Source organism: Neovison vison, chromosome 1 (genome assembly GCF_020171115.1).
Source record: "Neovison vison isolate M4711 chromosome 1, ASM_NN_V1, whole genome shotgun sequence".
Taxonomy (NCBI): Eukaryota; Metazoa; Chordata; class Mammalia; order Carnivora; family Mustelidae; genus Neogale; species Neogale vison.
In genome coordinates this window covers 107,535,344-107,557,666 of record NC_058091.1, presented here as the reverse complement: position 1 = coordinate 107,557,666, position 22,323 = coordinate 107,535,344, and the positions used below count along the sequence as shown (strand labels likewise).

Below are 22,323 nucleotides of genomic sequence, written 5' to 3'. Positions count from 1 at the left end.
AGAGACATAGAAAATCTGGAATGAATATTGTAAAATCTGTGATATCTATGGTGCCTTTGAAAGAGCTAATAGGCCAGGATTTTGATGGCAATAATCACATAAGCCAGAAACCAATAAAAGCCTGGTTTGTTTTCAAACTGTGTAAGAATGGCAGAATTAGACATGCACTGTGAAAATAAGTGTAAAGTTTAGACACATATTCTGTTTTTCACACTGTCTTTAAAAGACAGCAGAGGCCTTAGCATCTTCTATTTTACACATGAAACTATTTTGAAATCTGCCTATGATCACAGAATTTTGTGATGTGCTAAAGTGTTTATAATACTCGGCTTTTAAAATTTCAATTAGCAAGTGCTAATTAGCATCTAAAATGAGGGAGAGGTCCCAGAAAGGTTGTAAGAAGAACAAGAAAGATAAAAAGGTGAGAAGCCTAAGTAAAGAAAAAAGTACTTCAAAGCAGGAAACAGATGAATGAAGGGACAGAACGTGGGAGGAGGACCAAAGAAAGAAACTATTCTGAGGAAAGTAAAGGAAGGAAATGCACAAAATTCTTTGTTTGAAAGGCTTATTTTTCTTGCCTTTGCTTTCAAACAGAATTCTGTAAATGTTTTCTGTTTATCTGATTGAATTTTATTTTTTTATTTTACCTCACAGTTGAATCTGAACAGAGTGAAATCCAAATCAGCTATGAATGGTTTTCTATTTTCAGTAGTTAATAATTATAGACAGCACCATATATCAACTTTACTCTCAGTTTTGTTCTTCTGTTTTGTTTTGTTTTAAACTGTATACAATCTGATACAAAAGTACAATGTGAGAAAGTTAACAATTCAGTGTTTTTATGATTATAAAAATTTCAGAAAAATCCCATAAGAATTTATTTCTTTTATGAGTTGACAACTCAAAGATTTTAATTAAAAATATCTTTCACATATCCCATATGCACCCAATAAGTCTAAAGTTGTATAATTGGCTATCTAAGCTGTAGGCAGCTAGAGACAGTTCTCAAATCTCTTATAGGAAGAAAGCCAAAATAAACAGCAGGAAAATAATATGTCATTGAGAACATCACCCAAGTCATGCTTTAGTAAAGGATAACAACAGAAGTCTCGTAAGGCAAAGCAGAGCAGATGGTTCCAAGAATCTTTTGGACTAGGTTATTTTTGTTCTTAGGCCAGAGCTTATGATGGAAAGCAAATACGCCCAGAACAAATTAACTCGTGCATACGGATGTGGGCGTTAGCTCCCTAAGGTGAGAATCAAATCCACAAACCTAACATTTAATCAGAACTGTTGTTTCTAACTAGCATGTCATGCTCTATTGCTTCCAGATAATACACCATATGATTTCCAGTCAAATGCTAATGATGAATAGAGATGACAGCAATGAGTTGAACCTGCTTTTCTCCAAATAGTTGGGGGTGTGGGATGGGGAACTATAAGCCTTCACGCCAGGGTATTGAAGAAAACCAGAGCGCCTGCCTGTCTTCTAACTTGATCACATAATACATTCACAGATCCATCACTGATAATACACCTTAAAAATCATACACAACTTCACGTGTCACAGTGTGAAATATATAAACATGATGAACATTGAGCAAATTGGGTAATAATATTGAAGAGAATCATATGTTACAGACACAGCTTTACTGAATGAAATAATTTGGCTGAAACTTTGGGTTTATTTTGACCATTATTTTCATCAGGGCTTAAGTTGTTACTTGTTTTCATAATGTAGTTACTAAAAACATTGCATTTACAATTGCCAAATTGTTAAGAAAATTGACCAAAAAATCACTTCAAAGAAATTAAAATTTTTCAAAACTATATTTGTGAGAGCTTTATAAAGCAGTGTGTGTCTCCATGAGTATGTGAGTGCACATGTAAATATGTATGTAGATGAATAAAATATCTTGTCATGTTTATCTTTGAAGACCATAAAGAGCTGTTAAAAAAAACAAACAAATAGATCTGACCTGATGCAGTTCCATGCGATTGAAGCAGTAACAAGTGTTGAGCTATCATACTGTAAAATTTAATACTTTTTATAATTGGATTCTCAAAGAATTTTAAAACTTTTCACACTTTAAGGATACCTCTTGCCATTCTCTTATAATTTGAATAGCTTATTACATAAATGATTTATGCCTTCAATTTTAAAATTATGATACAATCATGTAGTATGATGTCAGAGTACGATATCACATGTGATCGTGTTAGTCATCTAATATCTTTTTGTCCTTATTTTCCACTGAATATTGTCCAAATTCCTCAATACTCAACAGTGCCCCTCAGTGCCACGGGATGAGTATATATGTGGCATTACAGTTGTCAGAGGAAGCATCTGAGAAAGTAATGGGATATGGATGAACAAAGGGATTGGTTTGACCTTGTCACAAGGACTAGTGAGTGGTACTGAAATTTGGTAGATGGGGGACAATGATGTTAAACATCCTCCAAAGAATTGTTATAAAGAACAAAGAATTGTCCAGTATAACAGTAGTGCCTCTGCTAAAGAATGCCTAATCAAAATCTGACATGAGCATACCTCCTAAATTTAGATTTGGCCATTCTAATTCACATAATCTGCTTAAATGGTCTTGGTATACCATTTCCCCTTCCTGAAATGCTTTTCACTTTTTCCACTCCTTGTCATCATGAAGCTAGACAACTAACTCATTTTTCCAAATTCAGCCCACATGTTGCTTCCTTAGCAAAGTGTTCCCTAACCCCATGTTTCATTACTTATTTCTTTCTCTGCATCCACAAAACCCAGAAAGTCCTACAAACAGTACATGTGCACCTGCTTGTCTGATTTTATGTTTGCATACTGCTTCATTTAGACAGGTATCATTTAATATTCATCTGTGCATATGGGCCCTCCAATATATTGAAATGCATGTATTCATTACATGCTCAATGAATATTGAATGAAAAACAATAGAAAATAAGAAGAGCAAATGAATGCGTAAATAAATACATGTGAAAAATAAGCACATGGAATTTTCTGAAAGACATGTTACAATGTTATTTGGGAAAGTGCTCCTGCTTTAAAAGAAATAACACATCTGTGCCTGAGAACCATACAGAAGAAAGTAAGATGTTTACAATATGGCATACTGAATGTCTTATTTTTAAATGTGTAGGTAATTCTTTGTCCTTCAAATGAAAGAGTGTGAAAATTTTAAGGGTAGAGTTATAAAATACATTTTGCTTGACAAAATATAGAACCCAAGTAGATTACAAATATTGTTAGGTGACAATATTTTTAATTTTCCCCAAGTTATTTGGGTTAACTTAGGTTGTTATTGAGTCATTTGGACTGAAATGCTTTTTGTAGTTTTAGAAAAGTAATATAAAAATAACTTGTTATTATTTAAAAAAATGAGAAAAAAGAAATGAGCGAAACATGGATTTCAAGTAAGTTTATTAAATGCCTATTTAATTTTTATATGAGTTAGGTTCTTTGCACATTTTATGGATATTTAATAGTAAAAAATATAGTTATGGTATCTACTTCACAAATATTAACCTATAAGGGAAGATGTATGATTTAAGCAAGTGAATAAGACAAAGTTTAATTACTGATTTCTAACTGTGAGGAAATGCTTTTGTACAACCTTAAAAAATAATTTTCTGGATTCCAGGTTTTAAAATTTATAAAATTTATTAAATGTTCACAAAAGTAAAACAAACATTTACCTAGTGAGTATGCTGTGAGGCTAAAGATAGCTTGTATAATGTCCTTAGACAATTTCAGGGACATGGACAGTGCTTCATAACTGGTAACTAACGTTATATGAGAGATATCTATGTACATTATTATCATGTCTTTACTTTGGTCTTTTATCCTAAAATTTTGACTTTAAAAACCTTTAACTTTTGTAAGAATTAGTAGTTCTTATAATTTTCTGTATTCAGAAAACTTGTTTACTATGGTTTCATCTATTTTTTAATTTTTGCTATATTGATGTATTAGTTTCTTGTTATATTTCATAGGCAAGTTTGGATCTATACCACATAAACACTACTTTTAAAATGTCTTTTGACTATTTAGCATGTACTCGGGAATATATCAAAATACCATCAGGAACAATGTCTTGCTTTTTCATTGCCTTTTGTTAGTGTGACTTATTATTTCCCTCTGGCTTTTTTAGCTTTCTCCCAAGTTAATAGTTTCTCAACTCTTAGATGCCTGATATCTTGTCTTGCCATTAATCACTGTGAAGTTAACAGCTAGCACACCTCTCAGTATTATCTTGAGTTTAACTCTGTCTACACGACAATGAATCAAAGTCATGAAAACAGAGGATTGTACCTTTCCGAATCAAAGCATTTAAGAATATTACATCATTCACACTTTCAGATTTAGAAAATCCCTTTGTTTCTGAAAATGTTCTCTTTGAAGTTTATATACCTTAAACATACTACCTGGTGAAATTTTACTTAATAAAAAAGTATTAATTAAGCATAATTTTTGAAAAAAATTTTGCTAAAGAAAAATTCATATCTTGACCAAAAGTTTATTTGATTATTGTTTCTCTAAAATGTTGCTGTGTTTATCTGTCAATATTGATACCTTATCTCTTATATCTTAACACAATTTTAATGAAAGAATAACTATAAATTTCATAAATCAGGTATAGAATCAGGTCAGTTAACTGAAATCATAAACAAAGTGACTTTGGAGCAACAAGAAACAGAGTCATAATGGATTCAAAATCTTTGAGGATTAAACCTATGTTTTGTTTTGTTTTAAGATTGTATTTATTTATTTGTTGGAGAGAGAGAGAGAGAGAGCGCACAAGCAGGGTGGTGGGAAGAGGCAGAGGGAGAAGCAGGCTCCTCCACTAAGCAGGGAGCCCTATGTGGGGTCTTGATCCCAGGACCCTGGGACTGTGACCTGAGGTGAAGGCAGATGCTTAACCAACTGAGCCACCCAGGCACCCTAAACCTATGTTCTTTACACTATTTAAAAATTTTCAAACATTACAGCTTTGGACCCACATTTTTATTTTCTCTGAATTATGAGCAGTAATCATACATCTTATTGATAATATAAAACTAATTGGGAGATTTTTTATGTGGAAAATTTTGTTCTATTATATCATAAAATTATGTTAACCAATAGTTTAGGTCTTTAAACAATCATAGATAACTTACTAAAAAACATCTTTTAAAAATAAATTTCACAGGGGTGCCTTGGTGGCTCAGTGGGTTAAGCCTCTGCCTTCGGCTCAGGTCATGATCTCAAGGTCCTGGGATCGAGCCCTACATCGGCCTCTCTGCTCAGCAGGAACCCTGTTTCTCCCTTTCTCTCTGCCTGCCTCTCTGCCTACTTGTGATCTCTGTCTGTCAAGTACATAAATAAAGTCTTTAAAAAAATAATAAATTTCACAGAATATGGATAGAATACAGCAAAATTTAAGGATTCCAGAGATGAGGAAATATGAAACAATGACATAGTATTTCTATATGGAGGCAAAAATTATATAAGAATACTCTTTTTAGTTTACTGCTATCCTTAAGACTATGTATTAGTACAACTTGTATTAGTACAACTTGTATTAGTACAACTTGTAAATTATTAACCCATAATTTCCCAGTTTTGCAATGTTTGATGTATGTCTTTGCTATCAAGTAAATTTTTTCCTAATAAAAAACAAATTTAAGTAAATGTAACCTCATATCAGCAAGGAAGCCATTAAATGGAAAAACAAAGTCTTAGCAAGTTAAAACATAAAATTAGCAGACACATTGAATTTTATGCTACTATAAAAAACTGAGCTGTAGGCAAGTAAATTTAAAATGTTTTCTCTCTTCTTTATATAATTATAAGGAACTTTAGAGTTTAAATGTGATAAATGAATATTACTGTACATCTTTAGTATGTTTACATAAAGTATGGGTTAGTGAAATCCAGCTTTAAATATTTTTTTCATGTGATTAACACATAGAAATAGTAAAAGTGATGATTTTCCACTGAGTCCAAAGGGTTATGAGAAATACTCAAGCACAGTGGATAACTAAAAATAAAGTCTTGAATTCTTAAAATAGGGAGACCTAAATAAACCTATGTCCAAATGATTATCAAAATATTAACAAGAAATCTGCCCCCAAAATTTGAAAAGCATTTTTCAGTTACTGACTTGGCAACAATTAAATTTATTTTCAGTTGTTAAACAGAATTCATTCTTGAGGTCCTTTGTCAGATTAATGAAAAGATAAATGATATGCACAACATATTTCGATGTTAACAGTAAAAACAAGGTAAGACCTTAGATGCAGGCAAGCAAGAAGCCAGAAAAGGTGGATAAATGGAAAGATAATTGAATGCAACGTTGAAAAAAAGGAAGACTGGTGTGGGGAGGAAGGAGTCCTGGCTCTGGTAACTCAGTATAAATGTAATCAAATAGTTTATATTCTTTGATATTTTATATATATTGTTATTTTGTTTTGAAATAAAGGGATTAGGAAAGACGGTTTAATAGCTTAATAGCTGGACATTTTATAAGTGCAATGGTAATTATACTAAAATATCAATCATGGCTGGTAGATATTCCTAACATAGAAAACCTAAGGTAGACTGCCTAGAAGAATGATTTCCCAAATATGCAGGGGGAGCATAGAAGCTAATTTGTGAGATTTTCTTTGTAGCGTTAAAAATGTTGATGTTAAAACAGAAGAGACCAGATGTTTTATGCATTTACATTACCTTCTCCAACCCTTACTGTGATGTTACTAAGTGATTTTTTTTTCTCTTCTTTTATAGACAATTTTTTAAGAGTCAGAAATACTTAGTAACTTGTTCAAAGTCAGGTAGGTTGTGGGTGCCACAGAGGGCCCCCAAACTGACCTTTCCACTAAACAGACAGCACTGTGTTCTCTTCGTGTGAGAAGGTCTTGTGACAAAATAAATATCACTTGTGTTTGTTGTTTTTTATTATATCCTTTCTTGTGAAGGGGAAAGAATGGAATAAATCAATTAAATCTTTAAACTAGATGACTTGGTTCTGAAATCTATTCTATACATGCTTAAAATCAAATAGGGTTCTACATTTTAAATCCACAAAACCAAACTTTATTATAGAAATAGTTATCCAAGATAAACTTTAAAAGAAAGATCTGAAACTAATAAAAACTGATATATAGAGAACATATTAAAGAATAGTATGTATGTCTAAAGAACAGGGCTTGCCAGCAGTTTTTTAGTAACTTGCATACTATTAGTGAGCTTTCTAATAAAGCTACTACATTCTTAAATTTCAGACCCAGACATAGGAACCCTTACTTTAACTATTGAACAATCCTGATGAATATTATTAAAATCTGTTATTACTGTTTTTATTGTTATTTATTTATTCTCTATAGTTTACATTGATCATTAAAATTGTCTTCTGATCCCATGAATATAAGGAAAAAGTTCAAGGAAGTCACTTGAGGATTAACTTCAGACTTCATCATTAAAACATAGACTTGTATTTGATTAATATTCTTAATAGTAAGGAAACATAAGTATTTTTATACTCATTTTTAGAATTAGTGAAAAATAGTAATTTATATTGCATGGAGTCAAAAATAGCTCTACCATAGGTGAATTTAAAAACCCAGATTCTTGCCTGGGTGGCTCAGTGGTTTAAGCCTCTGCCTTCGGCTCAGGTCATGATCCCAGGGTCCTGGGATCGAGCCCCACATCGGGCTCTCTGTTCAGCTGGGAGCCTTCTTCCCCCTCTCTCTGTCTGCCTCTCTGCCTACTTGTGATCTTTCTCTCTGTCAAATAAATAAATAAAATATTTTAAAAAAAACAACAACAAAACAAAAAACCTAGATTCTTAAACTTTTAATTGCATAAGAATTTATTTTTCAAATGTAGAAATTAGTCCATATAACTCAAACCTGCTAATGTAAATTAATAGGTCTGAAGTGGGACTGAATGATCTATCTATAGTAAGACGTAGTTAGATGTACATAGTTAGATGTAGGATAGAGCATCAGGTATTTTATGAGTCACTCTGAGAAATCCTGAGCTAAGAGGTCCTATAAACAAGGTATTCTAATAATTGAACAAATTATAGTCTTGTATCCCCTGGGGCTAATAATACATTATATGTTTATAAAAAAAGAATCACATAAAAAATTATAGTCTTGTATGATTAAGAAGAAAAAATGATGCTATCAGTGGTTTTAAAAAAAAAGCTTTTTCCTGTTTTAATTATATTTTAATTATAAACATTAATAAATATGAAATTAGCATGAGTATATAGATATTCTCATTCATCCATTCATTCATTTAATTAATATTTATTGAGCCCCTATCATGTTTGTTCCAGACACGTGTAACAGAGGTATACTGGAGAACAAGGAGAGGGTATTTGTGTTGATAGAGCTGTGAGTCTCAGAAGAAAGGTGACTGTCTCCCTGTCAGAAAGCAAGCAAAAGTGAAATAAATTAGAAAGTCTTATTGAGTTTATAAAGAAGAGAAACCAGATATTCAGTTACAAAGGAGTAAGTAGCATTTGAGAGTAAATCATGTCACATAATAGAAAATGGCCTCAGTGAGGGCCTCTCTGAGGAAATTATAGTTAGTTCTCGACGCAAGCCAATTTAACAGCTTCATATGTGACTTTTGTCTTGACGTGGCTATGCCATTCCTGGCTGTGTCTCAGCAAGATTCAGGAAAAAGGATTTCTGAACGTTCTGGCAAAGGTCAATTCCTTTCCCTGGGTCTCAGTGCCCTTCTACAAAAACGGTAATTTGGGCTAGACATGTATTCAGTTTCTTCCAGTTTTATGGTTCTATTTTTTTATGTTGATTTTGCTCACTTTACCTTATTTCATAGACACCACATGTAAATGGTGTTAAGGAAAGGAAACGGTGTCCCTCAGGATATTATGCATTATAATTATAGCAGTGAAATCTTCCAAAATATGTAAAGCATACCAGAATTTATATAGTTTTTATCTGCAGTTGTCTGCCAGTACATAGAACAGTTGAAGGACTAAATTACTTTAGTTCATTTTTCTAAAGCCTGGAAAGGTTTTGTAATTCCATCTCATGGTATTCATGATTTCTAAAATAGGGTTCTTTCATTGTATATTTTCAAATAAGAATTTTAGAAACTTGGAAAAATCTGTTCATGGATTCTTAAATAGAAAAGATCTGTAACAAATACAGTTAACGTCAAGGTATAGTATGGAAATGTAAAAAGTTCCTTACAAAAGTATAAATGTTTAAGGTGATTTTCCATATGAACATATAAATGCTAAAGAAAAATAATGGGCAATGAGTAAATTTAATAAAGGTATTATGCTAAGTGAACATAAAACATTAATAGTAATAAAAACAAATAATAATAGTATGTGCCAAAAAATATGATCAGCCAAGGATTATTTCTCCTCCTTGGCTCAGAAAACATAAGAAATTAAGTTGAGGTAGTTAATTATCATTCCTTCAAAAACATGTATTATGTTCCTATGATATGTTAAACACTTTGTTGTATAATTGGAGCTACTTAGATGAACACAAAATGTTCCTTAGACAATTCTGTGTCTTCTTGGTGATGCAAAGAAATAGAAAATGATGCCATTAGTCCTAGAGAAAAAAAAATTCAAAGATATCCTATGAATATTTTTGATGTGAGTGCAAGCAGTTTTTAGTATTATGTATAAGCCTGACTAGGATGTTTTTGGAAATGTGGGAAGGGCTCATCATAGGGAACTACATGTGAGACATCAAGTAAAAGACATCGTAAGAGTGCACATCCTAAAAATCGTATTTCCCAAATTCTATTCCCTGGAAATTTTTCTTGATATAATAATATTCCAAATGGGGGATTTTTTTTTTTTCCTAAAACGTTTAGAAACTGTGTTAAACAAAAGACAGGTTTCTTTTACTGAAGGACTTCTAGGTTGTTAACATACTAGCATGTATAGTATACTATATTAGTATAACTCTCCAAGATGGATCAAAGTAGGGATGTGTTGATTCTAGCAAACATATCACAGTGCTATTTTAACTTAGAAACCTATATTGAGAAAATAACTTGTTTCACTGAGGATTCTTTAGGAGCCACCAGTACAGATTAAAATGCAGATTTGAACCATTGCTTAAAAGACCCCTGGAACTTTAGTCTCAGCCTTACTTAAGCTTACATATAATCATTCATTCTTTCCATTGATTTACAGGCAGTTCTGTGCTTTAGTCACATTAACCCACTCACTGTTACTCTAAAAGTTCTATAGCTATTTAACCTCATGATGCTGTTCCTTCTGCCTGAAGCACCCCCTCCTCCTGTCCACGTGATGAGCTCCTATTCACGTACAATATTAAATTTTCTCCATGGATTTCGCTGCTCTTTATAAACTAACAATTCCCTTACTTGTGTTTTCTTAGCACTTTAAAGGGAGATCCACTATAGGATTTCTAATTTCATATTATAGTTCTAAGTTTATGAATGTTTGTTGAATTTAACTTAATTGAAATGTGGGGATAACACCTGGACAAGATTGGGGTTGAAGATATAAGTATATATACAGGAGTCAGAAAAAGTGAGAACTACCCTGAAGTACAATATTTAAATTAGAAAGCAAACTTGAAATTGACGGAAGCATAGTGCCAGAGACTCTTATCAAATGTTCACATAAAGGAGACATTGAAGACATTAAGTTATAAAATTAAGAACAAGGCGAAATCCTCCCCACCTGTACACTGTTGATGGGAATATAAAACTGTGTACCACTATGGAAAACAATATAGATAATCTTCAGAAAATTAAAAATACTACCATATGATTCAGCAATCTCACTCCTCAGTGTATATCTAAAAGATTTGAAATCAAGATCATAAAAAGGATATTTTTACCTTCATGTTCACTGCAGTAAATGTTATACACTATTCTGTGGGTAAATTTTACAGCTAAATATATGATAACCAATTTAAGTTAGTTTCTTTTATTCTCAATTTTGCATTATATTTTTGGTGATGAAAATCAAAGAAATTGAATTCCATGTAAAAAGTACATACTGAAGAAATTATAATTCCTCTAACATCCTTCAACTATCATCTAAGCATTAATGTTCATGCATGCATTTGGAAATGGCCTAACACAAAATTATATCAAAGTCCGTATCACCACTGTAATACACTAATGTGTGCTTTTTAACCTTATGATTAATTTTTGACACTCAAAACATTCATAACTGCAATTGTCAGGCCATCAATTATTTTGAAACAAATTTTCTGTTAGAGATTATTTTACTAAAATAGTAGGATTTTATATTGGGGCACCTGGGAGTCTCAGTTGGTTAAGCATCTTCCTTCTGTTCAGGTCATTATCTCAGGGTCCTGGGATCAAGTACTGGAGTGGAGTTGGTCTCCCTCTCCCTCTGCCCTTCCCCACCCTACCCAACCTTGCTTGCATGGGTGTGCACATGCACACTCTATGTTTCTCTCAAATAAATAAAGTTTTAAAAAATAGTAGGATGTTATAAATGAGTAAAATCATCTCAAAAAATTTTAATGCAATGTAGGTGAAGAAGGGAGAACAAATATTAAATTGTTTTCACTTTATAAATGAACTTTCTATTCCAACATTGATTCTTAAACAACCTTATACAAAAATACCATACTTTAAAAAAATATATTTTATTTACTTATTTGAGAGAGAGAGAGAGATCACAAGTAAGCAGAACGACAGGTACAGAGAGAGGGGGAAACAGCCTCCCTGCTGAGCAGAGAGTACAATGCGGGACTCAATCCCAGGACCCTGAGATCATGACTTGAACCAAAGGCAGCAGCCTAACCCACCAAGCTGCCCAGGTGCCCCGACTTTCTTATTTAATTTAGATTTATAAGGTTTATAACTTTAATAATATGATAAGATCTATCTTTCTTCTTTCTTAATACAAAGTTGTCTTGGCTATTCTTGACTCTGTCTTTGAGTATTAATTGGTAGGCTTTTGATTAGAACCTCATTGAATTTGTAGATTAATTTGGGGAGAATGGTTTCTATAAAATATTACATTATTTAAATAAATTTTATTTGCAAAAAATATATGTAATTGTTTATATATATATATATGTGTTGAACCAATCTTTTTCTTGTTTATTGAAAGTATGTGAGAAATTTATCTGTTTTGTATATTGGTATTTTGTGCAGCAAACTTGATGAACATTTTCTTCCAGAAGATTTTCTTTCGCTATATGGGTTTACTATATAGAACAGGGTTCCCAACCATTTGCCGTGAAACACTGCTGTGTCACAAATGGGTTACAATTGTGGCAAGATATTGATTTGACTCTTTTAGCAATTTCTGTGTATCCACTGAAACGAAAAAAGCTGGATAATACTGAATAGACAATCATAACATCATTTGTTCTTTTCTTTTTTATTCTCATCACATTTTTCTGGCTGAGTCCTTTAGTAAAGCACTGAATAGGTGCAGTGATTGCAGTCTTCCTGCCCTTTGCTCCTGATTTTTAAAGAAAATGTTTATAATGTTTCACCATTAAAAATGATGTGTGTTTTTCATTGTTAGTAAATAACCATTATCAGGTTTAGGAATTTCCTTTTCATTCTTTTTATTTTTTTTAAGGTTACATACTGTTTAATTCCATTCATATGACACTCTTTTAACATCTTAATTGTATTTTATTTTATTCAGTATTCCAAGATTCATTATTTATGTGCCACACCCAGTGAGTGCTCCATGCAATACGTGCCCTCCTTAATACCCACCAACAGATTCACCCATCCCCCCACCACCCTCCCCTCCAAAACCCTCAGTTTGTTTCTCAGAGTCCAGTATTTCATGCTTCATCTCCCCCTCCGATTTACCCCAATTCACTTTTCCTTTCCTTCTGCTAATGTCCTCCATCTTATTCCTTATGCTTTACAAGTAAGTGAAACCATATGATAATTGACTTTCCATACTTGACTTATTTCACTCAGCATAATCTTCTCCAGTCTCAACCATGTTGATAGAAATGTTGGGTATTCATCCTTTCTGATGACTGCATAATATTCCATTGTATATGTGGACCATATTTTCTTATCTATTTATCTGTCGAATGGCATCTTGGCTCTTTACACAGTTTGGTGATTGTGGCCATTGCTGCTATGAACATTGGGGTACAGATGACCCTTCTTTTCACTACATCTGTATCTTTGGGGTAAATACACAGTGGTGCGCTGCAGGGTTATAGGGTAGCTCTATTTTTAACTTTTTAAGGAACCTCCACACTGTTTTCCAAAGTGGCTGCACCAACTTGCATTCCCACCAACAGTCTATCAGGGTTCCCCTTTTTCTACATCCTCTCCAACACTTGTTGTTTACTGTCCTGTTGATTTTGGCCATTCTAGCTGGTGTAAGGTGGATCTCAATGTGATTTTGATTTGAGTCTCCCTGATGGCTAGAGATGATGAACATTTTTTCATCGGTCTGTTATTTGTATGTCATATTTGAAAAAGTGTCTGTTCATGTCTTCTGTCCATTTTCTTGACATGACTATCTATTTTGTGTGTGTTGAGTTTGAGGGGTTCTTTATAGATCCTGGATATCAGCCCTTTGTACTGTCATTTGCAAATATCTTCTCCCATTCTGTGGGTTGCCTCTTTGTTTTGTTGATTGTTTCCTTTGCTGTGCAGAAGCTTTTGATCTTGATGAAGTTCCAAAAGGTCATTTTCGCTTTTGTTTCCTTTGCCTTTGGAGACATGTCTTGAAAGAAGATGCTGTGGCCGTTGTCGAAGAGGTTACTGCTTATGTTCTCCTCTAGGATTTTGATAGATTCCTGCCTCACGTTGAGGTCTTTGATCCATTTCGAGTTTATTTTTGTGTATGGTGTGAGAGAATGGTCAAGTTTCATTCTTCTACACATAGCTGTCTAGTTTTCCCAGCACCATTTATTAAAGAGACTCTTTTTTCCACTGGATATTTTTTCCTGTTTTATCAAAGATTATTTGACCATAGAGTTGAAGGTCTATATCTGGACTCTCTAATCTGTTCCATTGGTCTATGTGTCTGTTTTTGTGCCAGTACCATGCTGTCTTGGTGATCTCAGCTTTGCAGTAAAGCTTTCCCTTTCATTCTTAATGTTCTGGCATTTTTTTATTCAGAGTATGTGGAAGTTTATTTAACATTTTTTCTTACATTGAATGGGATGATCTTATGATTTTGTTTCATTTATCTTCTAATATAGCCAATTACAGTAATAGCTTTCATTGCCACTGGACTCTTGTATTCTTGTTCACAATCAATTTTTTTTAAGATTTTATTTATTTATTTGACAGAGATCACAAGTAGGCAGAGAGGCAGGCAGAGAGAGGGGGAAGCAGGCTCCCCGCTGAGCAGAGAGCCCAATGTGGGGCTCGATCCCAGGACCCTGGGATCATGACCTGAACCAAAGGCAGCGGCTTAAACCACTGAGCCACCCAGGCACAACCACAATCAATTTTTAAATAAAATTTTATGTCAGTGTGAAAATATTTAATAATATTTTTTATTTAGAGATAATTATAGATTTGCATGTAGTTGTAAGAAATACCATATACAGATCCCATGCACCCTTTATACAGTTTTTCATTTGAGTCAATATTCAATCTGTCCCTTCCTATTTCTTAGCCATTCTATCAGTGACTATAATTATGTAATTATTTACTTTGAATTTTTACTGAAAATCTTTATAATTTATAAAGAGGGATGTCTCCTGTTAAATGTTCTATATTTTGTGTTCAGATATGTAAAGCAAATCTCAAGTAAGAAAGCAGCAAAAATAGAACTCAGAAATAACAAACAGTAGACTGTGAAGCATTTCAATCTTTAACTTAGATATAGTTAAGTCTATAGCCTTTACTTTCTGAAATAATTAAGATTATACTGCATTTCACTTACTATAGCACAAGGACAACATTTTATGACATAGGTAACATTTCAAAAATGTTGATTGGGAGCCTGGAAGCCTCAGTCAGTTAAATGTGTGTCTTGGGCTCAGGTCATAATCCCTAGGTCCTGGGATCGAGTCTTACATCATGCTCCCTGCTCAGCAAGGAGCCTGCCTCTCTCTCTACTTGCTGCTCCTCCTGCTTGTACCCACCCCCGCCCTGACAAATAAATAAAATCTTTTTAAAAAGTTGATAATTTTTTGTTTTATAGCTCTATGACCTAACCAGTTAATGAAGCAGACTCAAATAAGAATTTGTCTTTCAATGTTTCCCTTAAAATGCTGAGAAAATCTGTTAAACATAAAATTTAGTAACTGTAGGTTCATATGTGATGTTAATTTATTCTTTCATTCATTATTCAAGGGACTGATCCAGCAACAATATAAAATACCAATCTTGTGAAGCATTAGCCCTTCGGCCCCCAAGATCATACATATAATAAATGTTAAGTATGCCACTAATGGTAGAGATAACTGAGTTAAAGAAGTACAGAAGAGAAAGATTTTGATTGGAATAAGATAAGTAGGTTTTCACAGGGAAGTAAGGATATAAATAAAGTCTTAAAATATTTGTATAGTTTTCATACTAAGGGGATGTAAGGAGTAGCATATGTCAGTGTTTCTAGTAGTATGTGCATCGTCCAGCAAAGGGAAGGGGATAGGGAGAGATTCATAGCTCTACGTAATCTCTCAAAAGTGATACATTTTTAAGAGTGTTTCTTTAATTTTATGCAAATTTTGGAAAATTTCATGTATATATTTTATTTGTTTATTTTTTAATACTGCCCTTACCATCTTCAAATTATAATGTGACAGTCTTGCTGCTTCCCACAATCTCTAGATAATAATTTACATCCTCAAAAAGGCCCACAATGTTTAACAAAGTTTGGATCCCAGGGGCTCTGACCACTTAACATTTTACATTGACCCCTAGCCACTTGGTCCTTTTTCATTTTCACTGAAGTGCTATGCATGCAGAATGGCCAGGTTTATAAGGAAAAATGGTGGGATCAACTACGTTTATGTTAAAAATCCAATTTTCTTCATTGGAGAAGTCTCTGTTCATATCTTCTGCCCATTTTTCTGTATGATTGCCTGTTTTGTGTGTGTTGAGTTTGAGGAGTTCATCATAGATCCTGGATATCAACCTTTTATCTGTACTGTCATTTCCAAATATCTTCTCCCATTCCGTGGGTTGCCTCTTTGTTTTTTTGACTGTTTCCTTTGCTGTGCAGAAGCTTTTGATTTTGATGAAGTCCCAAAAGTTTATTTTCACTTTTGTTTCCTTTGCCTTTGGAGACATATCTTGAAAGAAGTTGCTGTGGCTGATATCGAAGAGATTACTGCCTATGTTCTCCTCCAGGATTCTGATGGATTCCTGTCTCACGTTGAGATCTTTTATCCATTTTGAGTTTATCTTTGTGTATGGTGTAAGAGAATGGTCGAGTTTCATTCTTCTACATATAGCTGTCCAGTTTTCCCAGCACCATTTATTGAAGAGACTGTCTTTTTTCCACTGTATATTTTTTCCTGTTTTGTCGAAGATTAATTGACCATAGAGTTGAGGGTCCATATCAGGGCTCTCTACTCTGTTCCACTGGTCTATGTGTCTGTTTTTATGCCAGTACCATGCTGTCTTGGTGACCACAGCTTTGTAATAAAGCTTGAAATCAGGTAACATGATGCCCCCAGTTTTATTTTCAATTAAAACCACATTGAGATATCACCTTACACCAGTTAGAATAGCCAAAATTAACAAGACAGGAAACAACATGTGTTGGAGGGGATGTGGAGAAAGGGGAACCCTCTTACCCTGTTGGTGGGAATGTAGGTTGGTGCAGCCTCTTTGGAGAACAGTATGGAGATTTCTCAAGAAATTAAAAACAGAACTTCCCTATAACCCTGCAATTGCACTCCTGGGTATTTACCCCAAAGATACAGATGTAGTGACAAGAAGGGCCATCTGTACCCCAATGTTTATAGCAGCAATGGCCACGGTCGCCAAACTGTGGAAAGAACAAAGATGCCCTTCAACGGATGAATGGATAAGGAAAATGTGGTCCATATACACTATGGAGTATGATGCCTCCATCAGAAAGGATGAATACCCAACTTTTGTAGCAACATGGATGGGACTGGAAGAGGTTATGCTGAGTGAAATAAGTCAAGCAGAGAGAGTCAATTATCATATGGTTTCACTTATTTGTGGAGCATAACAAATAGCATGGAGGACATGGGGAGTTAGAGAGGAGAAGGGAGTTGAGGGAAATTTGAAGGGGGAGGTGAGTCATGAGAGACTATGGACTCTGAAAAACAACCTGAGGGGTTTGAAGTGGCAGGGGTGGGGTGGGAGGTCAGGGTACCAGGTGGTGGGTATTATAGAGAGCATGGATTGCATGGAGCACTGGGTGTGGTGAAAAAATAATGAATACTGTTATGCTGAAAAGAAATAAATTCAATTTAAAAAAAAATCCAGTTTTCAAGAGGACATGTGACTAAGACAATAGGGAACAGAGGTCTGTGTTATCACTATCTAAAGTACTGAAGTGATTTGAAGAGGAAGTGTAATTCATATTTCAGGTCTCATTGTCAAAACAAAACATGGCATTTCAACTCATTATTTTTTCCTATGGGTCAAAACAAGGATTAAAAGTAAATGAAATAAATTGAAGAGACAAATCCAGATCTATTTAAGTAGAGAGTAAGTATATATTAAAATGTTAAAAGTCATTATGAAGTTCCCTCTGGTACTAGTTTCCATTAGAAAATATCCTTATAAATTCATCATCTCATTAACAACTCCTAAAATATTCCTTTTTTTTTCTTTTTGCCTTTAGAAAATGTAATAAAACTGTCTCTCAGAGACCGTAGGCTGACCCAAATTTTTAGATGTTTCATAGTCTCTGAATGCGACTGATGTTATTACTTTCATGTCTAATATGATGAGTTTGGGAAAGATTTAATTATTTCCAGGATTTTTCCAACCTCAAACATTCTCTAAGTCACAATTTTATAGCACTAAAAATAATTTCCTGTGAAAATGTATTAAATCATTCTATTTCTTTTGAATCTTACAGCTTTATGATTCCCATAAAATATTAGGGCTTGGAATTATTTTAGAGTCCATTGGAATCATGTTCCAATCCCTGGTGTCACGGATGAAAGAACACACTCCAGAATGGCTGGTTACCGTTCAAACATTGATTCTTCTCTGTTCTTTGAAGCACCATCTTCACTTGGACTGCAGGGCACTACACTCTGGCTCCTCCAATATTGTGTCCTTTGTTAGTTCTTTCTATCCCATTAAATTCTTGACACTGGGGAGGGAGGTGGCAAAACACATCTTTTGTAATTTTTCTCTTCTCTGTTCTCATTCCCTTGATCTTCTTATCCAGGCTAATCCCTTTTTAAAAATCCATAACCTAAAAATGCCCCAATATTAACCTCCAGACTGCTTTTCCCATACACTCTAAAATTTTATATTAAATTGCCAACCTGGTATGTTTTCTTGAATGCCTGTTACCATGTTAAATTCAACATGTCCCCAAATGCTTTTTCTTAAAAGAGTTTATTTATTTATTTGACAGAGAGAGAGCGTGCCCAAGTAAGGGGAGTAAGAGGAAGAGGGAGAGGGAAAAGCAGGCTCCTTACTGAGCTAGGAGCCCAGTGCAGGGCTGGATCCCAGGACTTTAGGATCATGATCTGAGCCAAAGGTAGACGATTAACTGACTGAGTCACCCAGGTGCTCCTATCCCAAAACACTTGATTTCTTCTCCCATCCCTACCTTCATTATTATCAGTCTATTGTTCCAGTTGGTCAAGGTGAAAGCAAACAAACAAACAAACAAAAAAACCCCTTGGATTTATCTTTGACTTCTCTTTCTTTTATATCTAAACTGAATCCCTCAAAAATCTTATTGCTCCTACCTACAAAATATAATTAAAGTCTCAACACTTTTTATTACTTCTGTTGTTACCATCTCAGTACCATCATCTTTAGCCTGGTTTACTAATATATTGTTCTAATTATCATTCTACCTGTTTCTGCCTCCAACATCAAGAAGAAATATTCTGTTAAAATGTGACAGAAGATCATAGAGGAAGAGAGGCAAATATAAAACAAGACAAAACCAGAGAGGGAGACAAAACATTAGAGACTTGTAATCATAGGAAACAAACTAAAGTTTGTTGGAGGGATGGGAGGATAATAAAGGGAGTTTATCACTGGGTGATAAACATTAAGGAGGGCGTGTGATGTCATCAGCACTGGGTGTTATAGAAGACTGAGAATCATTGAACTCTACTTCTGTAACCAATAATACATTATGTGTTAATTAATTGAATTTAAATGTTTAAAATGGAAGAAAATAAATTTGAATTGGATCATACCACTCTGTCAAACCATTCTCCTTAGTAGCTGTCTGTATCACTAAAAACAGGAGCTCTAAAAATGTCTGACAAGGACCTACAAGGTCTGACTCATTCTATCTCTGACCGCATCTCCTATCTCTCTATTCCTTCTCTTACTCTTTTACAGTCACAGATTGTTCTGTACATTCAGGCATTTCCTGACCACATTAAAAATGAACTTTATGTCCACACCTAAGCACTCTCAATTCTCCCTTTTGCTTTGTCTTTGTCGTAACACTTGACAAGTCTAACTTACGGTATATTGTAATAATAATTGAAATAATAGGTATTGGTATTACTTACGTTATTATAATTAATATAATTAATAACATGATCATAATACTATTATGTTATTATTTATATTATGTTATTATTATCGTTTGTTTTCTATGTATTTCTACCAGAACGAAAGTTGAAGGAAGGGTTAAATTTTTATCTCTTTTATTTATTGTTCTATCTCCAGTACTTAGAAAGGCACATGAGGCGTAATAACTTTGTCTTTATCATACCAATAATTAACGTAGGAAAGCAACTTACTGATGAAATAACTAGTTCAATGCCATCTTATGACAAACTTAATGCTTTGAAAATACTGCAGTATTTTTTTTTTTTTTTCAAGCCTACAGCACCCGGTATTCCCAGGTGGTCTCGCATCCAAGTACTAACCAGGCCCAACTCTGCTTAGCTTCTGAGATCAGATGAGTTTGGGCGCATTCAGGGTGGTATGGCGGTAGACAATATTGCAGTATTTTTAATGTAACCTTTGCGGATCTGGAGTGTGCCATTATTATTGGATTTTTTTTTTCCAACCTGGAATCTGGTGAAGAATTTGTATTCTTTGCATTCTAATTTTTTAAAAAAATACAAAAAAGGGAAAAAAAAACCACTCACTAAGAGATATTGTGTCAATACTGTCAAGTGTAAACCTTGTGAAAGCTTTATATTTGAACTTCAAAAATATAGACAAGTTCATAAAATGATGAAATACATTTAGTTTTGTAGTCACTTCCTTGTGAATTTAAGTTTAAAATAAGCATTACTACTGAAATAACTAAATCAATTTTTCAAAGCTTACTTTGACTTTATACTTCATTTTGATTATAACATTAATGGACATTTAGAGATAATTTGATCCAGATATTATCTAATAAAATTTATTTCTCAATATGCATGTGATCAGGAACACAATCTAAACAAAATTTGTTTCAAAGTATGAGAATATTTCCATAATTAATGTTACTCTCATATTTAATAAACAAATACTTAAGAAGATTGAAATAGTACCAAATATGTTTTCTGACCACCATGAAATGAAATTTGAAATCATTAGCAGAAGGAATTAGAAAATTCACAAATTTGTGGAAATTAAGCAGCATACTCCTGATCTATGAATAGACCAAAGAAAAAATAAAAAGGGAAATCGGAAAATATCTTGACATAAATGAAAATTAAAACACAATATATCAAAATGCATGGGATATATCAGAAACAGTACTAAGTGGAGAAGATTATATTGGTAAACACCATTATAGAAAATGAAGAAAGATCTCAAACTACCTAACTTTAAACCTCATTGACCTAGATAAAGAACCAATTAAGTAAGGCAAAAGTTAGCAAGAAAAAAAAATGGACATTAGTGCATAAATAAGCAGAATATAGAGTAGAAAAATAATAGAAAAAATCTAAATTCAGTGTTGGTTGTTTTAAAAAATAACAAAATTGACCCACTTCTAGTTCAACTAAAACAACAATTAAAAAAAGCATGAGTCAAATAAAATCAGAAATGAAAGAAGTGGCATGACGACTGATAACAGACAGAAATAAAAAGGATCTAGAAAACTACTATAAACAATCATATGCCAACAAATTGGATAACCTTGAAGGAATGAATAAATTACACACACACACACATACACACACACAAAATCTACAAGTCGTAAACTGTGAAAACTATGAAGAAACAGAAAATCTACAGACTAGTTAGTAGTGGGTAGATTTAATCAGCAATTAAAAACCTCCAAATAAAGAAAACCTTAGGGCCACATGATTTCACTTGTGAATTCTGCCAAACGTTTAAGGAAAAATTAATATAATGCTTCTTAAACTCTCCCAAAAATATTGAAGAGGAAGGAACATTTCCAAACTCATTTTATAATGCCAGAATTATCCACATATCAAAGCCCAGGCAAAGGCACTACAAGAAAAGTACAGTTTAATATACCCAATCAATATAGATGCAAAACTTGTCAACAAAATACTAGCCAATTTCAACAGGATCTTACACCACTATCAAATGGGACTTATCCCTTGGGAGTAAGCACGATTCAACAAACACAAATCAACTAATGTGATACACTGCACAAGTAGAATGAAGGATACAAATCACATGATTATCTTGTTGGATGCAGAAAAAAAGCATTTGACAAAATTCAAATTCTTTCATGATAAAAATTTTCAATAAATAAGATACAGAAAGAATGATGTACCTTAATATAATAAAGGACATAAATAAGAGGCCCAATATCGGCATCATACTCAGTGAAGAAAATTAAAAACTTTTCTTCAAAGATCAAGAGCAAGACAAAAATGCCTCTTCTCACCATTTATATGCAACACAACACTGGAATACTTGTCAAAGCAATTAGGAAAGAAAAATAAATAGGCATCCAAATTGGAAAAGAAGTAAATATATTCCTATTTACAGACAACATAATATTTTATATAAAAGAAAAACCCTAAGGCCCCATTTAGAGGCTTCTGACTGGCTCAGTTGGAAAAGCATGCAACTCTTGATCTTGGAGTTGTAAGTTCAAGCCCCATATGGGGTATAGAGACAACTTAATTTTTTTTACTTAAAAAAATTAAAGAAAATAGAAAACCCTAAGACCCCATTTGAAAAAAAAATGTTAGAACTAATAAACTCAGTAAAGTTGCAAGATACAAAATAAATATGCAATAATCAGTTGCTCTACA

At 33.5% G+C, this 22,323-nt stretch overlaps 1 protein-coding gene and 1 pseudogene across 1 annotated transcript in view; one reads left to right on the top strand and one right to left on the bottom strand.

Moving 5' to 3' along the window:
• The window catches only part of EYS (eyes shut homolog), a 1,652,430-nt gene that overhangs the window by 36,235 nt on the left and 1,593,872 nt on the right, over nucleotides 1-22,323 (top strand). The window lies entirely within an intron of this gene.
• Nucleotides 19,968-20,086, bottom strand: LOC122896847 (annotated as a pseudogene).